We start from the raw sequence: 6,000 nt of genomic DNA on the forward strand, positions 1-6,000 counted from the left end.
ATAGGGTATCTCAGCCAATGGGCAGGGGTTTTCTTGAATCCCTCGTCTGCTGGGAGAACCTATGGGCCAAATCCACAAAGATCCGGCGTAACTTATTTTTTTCCATTTAAGTTACACTGCCTTAAAATTTCTACCTAAGTGCCCGATCCACAAAGCACTTACCTAGAAATTTTGGGCTGTGTAACTTAAATTCCGCTGGCGCAAGGCGTTCCTATTCAAATGGGGGCGATTCCCATTTAAATTAGGCGCGCTCCTGCGCCGGCCGTACTGAGCATGCTTGTTACGTCATTTTCCCGACGTGCATAGCGCGAAAATTACGTTACGCCGAGCTTTGTGGATTGCGACGGGTCAATAAAGTTGCGTCGGGAAAAAAAATTCAAAATTTAAAAAAAATCGCGTCGCTGGACAGAAAGGTCTGCTTTTACATGGTGTACTAACTTTACACCTTGTAAAAGCAGCCCTAATTTTGCGTATGCAAACTAAAACTTACGGAGAAAAAACGAAGCTGAAAAGCTTCGTGGATCTCCGTAAGTGCTAATTTGCATACCCGAGGCGGCATTTCGACACGAAATTCCCCCAGCGGCGGCTGCGGTACTGCATCCTAAGATCCGGCAGTGTAAGTCCGTTACACATGCCGGATCTTCTGCCTAACTATGGAAAACTGATTCTGTGGATCAGTGGATCAGTTCCATAGTTAGGAACAGGGATACGACGGCGTAACAGCAATTACGCCGTCGTATCCCTTTTGTGGATTTGGCCCTATATATTCAGTGGAGGTCAGGTGATCTAGGTTCTGTGCCACCTGGATGGCTGTCTGGGTGGACGTGTGTCGTACACCCCTGGCTGCTAGGCCGAAGATTGGGCCTATCCCGGGGGCATCTGGCTGCCAGGCTGTGTGAGGGCCTATCCAGGTGAAAAAACATGAAGGTTTACAACCCCTTTAAAGGTTCTGCTACTGATGACTTGTTGCCAGATACCACAGCATACTTTCAGAGGTCTAGTGGAGTTAATACCTTGATGGACTATGATGGGTGGTCCTAATGTTATGGTTGATCGGTGTATATCTGGTGCTAGGTCCACTTTAAGGATGCATGGATGTATTGAAAATGAAAAGCCAATAAAGTTCTGTTTCTGGCTTTATACTTTGGAAATAATTGAAGTAAAACAGGTAATATGACATTCCATTTGAAATGTTATCGTGGATATTGGTTCATTTCTACTTCCTAATGAAATATAGCGTGTGGCGAATCCATACATACAGAAATATATAATGCTACATCAGTGACTAAGTGGCCATTCCTGTGGTGTCATTTGAAGTTCTTAATCAACAGGAAATGAAAATGGGAGGCTAATTTGTCTCATTTCAGCTCCATCCCAGCTCCGTCCTTATGTCCTTTGCCGAGACGCAAATGAAATTGATAAAATCTACAGAGCTGAAGGTCTTCTATTATATGGATTTATTAGACAAGACAGGCCAAAGGAATGAGAGAATTGTGCCATTTTTGTGTATTCTTTATTTATGTATTTCATGGAAATAGAAATACAGATAACAGAATCAGCCCGTCTTCATTGTGTTCCCGAGGGTCTGAAAGGAACCTCTCATTTTATAGATGTAAGGGAATGAATCTGTTTAAACTAAAATTTGAACAAAGTTTCACAAACACCTGAATAGCTGGCACAAAGTTCCCAAACCATTGGGTGGATTGACCCTACCCCCTCTCGACTGAAATTCAGAGGGGTCATTGGGACCTTCCCGCTGAAATAAACATTAAAGGGATCATTGGGACCTTCCCCCCATAGTGATCAGGTAAATGGGTAATTGGGACCCTTTCTCTCTAGAGTGAACTAGTAGAAGGGTTTTAGACACACCTTCCTCCTTGTGTGAACTGGTAGAGGCTTAGTTGGGACCTCCGTCTACAATGAACCAGTTAAAAGAGTCATTGGGACCTTGCCTCTAGACTAAACTGGTAAAGGGGTCATTGGAACCTTTTCCCCCTAGAGTGAACTGGTAGAATGGTGTCATGAACCTTGGAATACTGAGGTATTTCTCCTTTGATTCTATTACACAGTGGGGGGTCTTCTGCCCTGTCTTAAAGGGGTTGAAAAGGTACAATTGTTTTCCCTAAATAGCTTCCTTTACCTTAGTGCAGTCCTCCTTCACTTACCTCATCCTTCCATTTTGTTTAATTGTCCTTATTTCTTCTGAGAAAAACAGTCAAACACTGAATAATGCTTTTCTTCCACAGAGCCGTCTGGAGGGGGGGGGGGTTAGCCTTAAAGTGGTTGTAAAGGTACAATTTTCTTCCCTAAATAGCTTCCTTTACCTTAGTGCAGTCCTCCTTCACTTACCTCATCCTTCCATTTTGCTTTTAAATGTTCTTATTTCTTCTAAGAAATCCTCACTTCCTGTTCTTCTATCTGTAACTCCACACAGTAATGCAAGGCTTTCTCCCTGGTGTGGAGTGTCATGCTCGCCCCCTCCCTTGGACTACGGGAGAGTCAGGACGCTCTCTACGTTGCAGATAGAGAAAGGAGTTGTGTGTTAGTGGGCGTCCTGACGCTCCTGTAGTCCAAGGGAGGAGGCGAGCACGACACTCCACATCATTGAGAAAGCCTCCCATTACTGTGTGGAGTTACAGACAGAAGAACAGGAAGTGAGAATTTCTCAGAAGAAATAAGGACATTTAAATGCAACATCGAAGGATGAGGTAAGTGAAGGAGGACTGCACTAAAGTAAAGGAAGCTATTTAGGAAAAAAAATTGTACCTTTTCAACCCCTTTAAGGCTAACCCCCCCTCCAGATGGCTCTGTGGAAGAAAAGCATTATTCAGTGTTTGACTGTTTGTTTATGTACTTTAATTACCCCCTGGGGCTTCTCTGTGTCATTACACATATCAGTCCTCCTATTCAAGCTATCGGACCAATCCCTGCTGACCCTGTTTAAAGCCTTCATTTGCATGGCCAAGAGGACCTAAGTGAGGACTAGAGTGTACTTTACAAATGACCAATAGGAAAGTGGTTGTTGGGGTGAGGTGTTTAAACTGCTATGTATAAAAGTGTGCTGTGTGCATCCAATAAAACCGATTCCTGTTTGAACTTACATACAGCCTGCCTGGTGTTTGTTCTGAGCTATCACTACTGGATTTGAATTACACATAGCTGTAGTTCAAATCCTGGAGCATTGGATGACCGAACCATCAGACATTGCGATCTGCAATCTGATTCAATAGTAGCAGAGGAGTATCGGGAGAGTGGAACCGAGCGAGCAGGGGCTCGTTAGAAATGGTCTTCAAGATGTCTTCCTTCTGGGGTGAATTGGCCCTTCCTCTTTAAGTTACTGTAGTCCAAGGAAGGAAAACCTGTGACGGGATCATGGGCGGCTAAGGTCTGTGTAGTCCGATCCAATAGAAGAGCTACTGTAGCTAAAATTACTGAAAAAGATAATGCTGGTTCTGAAAGAAAGCTGTCAGATCATACAGAGCATCACAGTTTGTTGTGTATGGGGCTGTGTAGCTGCAGACCAGTCTGAGTGCCCATACTAATCTGTGTCTACAGCCAAAAGTGCCTACACGTAAGCAGGGCTGGACTGGGACAAAAATGTGGCCCTGGACTTCATGCAGACTGGCCCACTTTGACATGTCTCTCCTATGGCGGCTGGACAATTCCCGCACCCCCCCCCCCCCGGCCACCCAAGCCCCCTCTCCCCCTTCACTAGCCACTATCCGTTCTACATTATTAGAGTAGAACAGTTGGTACTGGTACTCTTATAGGCAGTACCAGTGGGGAAGCTAGACATTATTTCACCTGGGGGGCAAAGAATCAGTTCAGTGTTCCCCCTTATGGGACAAGATTAGGCAGAAGTGAGAAACTCCTAGGCCATAGCTGTTGAGTCAGCTGTCTGTCCCCCCTGCTCCTCTGGTCCTCCCCCGGATTCTCTGTTCCCCCCAGATGAGCGCTGCGGGGAGGGAGAGGAGGTGAGCTCTGCAGGGAGGGAGAGACAGAGGGGGGGGCGGCGGTCCGCTGTCACTGAAGCCGGCCCACTGAGCCATCGGCCCACCGGGAAACTCCCTGTAGTCCCAATGGCCAGTCCATCCCTGCACGTAAGCATCAGAACTGGACCACGGTGCAATGGAAAAAGGTGGCCTGGTTTGATGAATTAAAAAATGGTTTGAGGAACATGACGACACCGTGGATGTTTTCCGCGGGGATTTTGATCTGATGGTGTGTACAGCAATCAGATCAAAATCCGCCAGTGGACATATCCGATGGAAACGGTCCGGCGGACCGTTTTCATCGGATATCCGCCCGTGTGTACAGGGCCTTAAAGTTGAGCCAGTAAAAGTATAGGGCTGCGTCATCCCTGGTTTTAGAGCCAACCACTCACAGCTTTGCCCCCTAACCCATTGGAGCACCAATGAGACTGGAGGCCGCCTCCAAAAGAACCAATAAAAGTCTGATAAATTTGGCTATAATAATTGAAATAGAGCTAAAGGTATTAGGACAAGCTGGCTTTTTTTATATATTATAGCACAGTTGAAGCTTGTAGTAACATTTCAGAAATTGATTTAACTGGCTGCCTGAAGCCGTTCTTCAACAAAGCAAAAATATAGAGGGAATGGAAAAAAAAGGAACAAACGGGAACGCAATCCATTGTTATTAAGCCTTCACAAAAGGTTTCCTCTTCCTACAGCACATTTTGAATTTCCCTTTGTATAACCCATTATTCGTACACGGAAAGAGGTCACGAACGACAGTCTGGTCTATTTGTTTGGCCGATTTGTCCTCATTATTTTTCACGGGCTCAGAAGAGTTTTTGGCCTCATCTTGCCGCATGCCTTTCTTACATATCTATATCGTGAGGGTGACATGTCGGCCTGGGTGTTGACTTCTTAATGCTGACAATCTAAAAATAATTGCCAGGGGTATCAGAAGACGAGCTTCAAAGCCTTTCCCTCTTCGTTCTCATGCTGTCCAGACACCTGGAGATAAGACGGGGAGGCCTCGCAGGCACCTTGGAATGAGATTCTCCCAGCAATTTTGCTTCCTCTGGGCGCTGGAGTGTTGCAACATCAAACCCTCTGTCCTCATTAGAAGGCACCGCATGTGCGTGACATCTTTATTCACGCGCCTGGTGACTTCAAAGCCTGCAGGAGAGCTCCTTGGTGGATTTAACATAAAGCTCAGGAGGAAGATGAAAAGAAGCCAGTGAGTTCTCTTTTTAATGAGATGCTGGGGAGAGGACAGGCAAGGTGCACAGGTACATAGCCGCCAGCCATAATGAAAAGAGCCTTGCCCAGCATGACAGCAACAGTGATGGACATCATGCAGCATGCTTTCTCTAATAGTTCTACCCTTTATAGGAATATCTAGAACAGTGTCGCTCAGCTGGCAGCCCATGGACCATATGGGGCCCTCAAAACTTGTCATGCAGGCCTCCTGAGATTTAGGTGGTAAATATTTATTTTGTTGCCCGTTATCTTTCTATTGAAGATTATGATATCAGGCCTTTGACAGGACCAAGTGTATGTTACTACCATGTTTCCCCAAAAATAAGACCTACCCTGAAAATAAGACCTAGCGTTATTTTCCAGGAGGGCTGCAATATAAGCCCTACCCCGAAAACAAGCCCTAGTTAAAAATGCTTGTAAAATCCTGTAATCCACTCTATTACAGTAGTATATGATGTACAATGTGTGTGTGTTTCTGTAATATTATTGTGGGGAAGAGAGCTCCGGCGGGTCACAGAAGCGCAGAATGGCGCTATAACAAAGGTATTTGGCAATTATATTACAGGAACACACACATTGTACATTATATAATACTGTAATAGAGTGGATTGTAGGATTTTACAATCATTTTAACTCGGATCACACTGGGAATTCCTGGCAGGGAGGGAGAGGGGGAGAGAAGACGGCACATTACATGGTAAGACCTACCCCGAAAATAAGCCCTACTGTGTCTTTTGTTGGCATAATTAATATAAGACCCAGGCTTATTTTC

The sequence above is a fragment of the Rana temporaria genome, chromosome 7 (genome assembly GCF_905171775.1).
Source record: "Rana temporaria chromosome 7, aRanTem1.1, whole genome shotgun sequence".
NCBI classification, from domain to species: domain Eukaryota; kingdom Metazoa; phylum Chordata; class Amphibia; order Anura; family Ranidae; genus Rana; species Rana temporaria.